Below are 290 nucleotides of genomic sequence, written 5' to 3'. Positions count from 1 at the left end.
AATGTATCTCGGAGCAGTCGGCAACTATGTAAATCTATATTTACATTCACCTATACTTTTTTTCTATATTCTATTGTTCAAGTCTTTATATATATTCCCTTTCATTCAAGTCAAAGCTAGCCTCCACTGGAAGCAGGAAGTGATCATTTATCCTGTCTCTTTTAATCACAAAAACAACAATTAATATTTTTTTAATCAAATTTACATAGTTGCCAACTGCTTTCTCGACATCATGTGGCTTTCTCCCCCAGTCATTCGCGTCACCGTTCTGCTTTTTTCCTGGTATGGGT

The sequence above is a fragment of the Frankliniella occidentalis genome, unplaced genomic scaffold (assembly GCF_000697945.3).
Source record: "Frankliniella occidentalis isolate FOCC.00 unplaced genomic scaffold, Focc_3.1 Scaffold2219, whole genome shotgun sequence".
Taxonomy (NCBI): Eukaryota; Metazoa; Arthropoda; class Insecta; order Thysanoptera; family Thripidae; genus Frankliniella; species Frankliniella occidentalis.
This window is presented reverse-complemented; position numbering follows the sequence as displayed.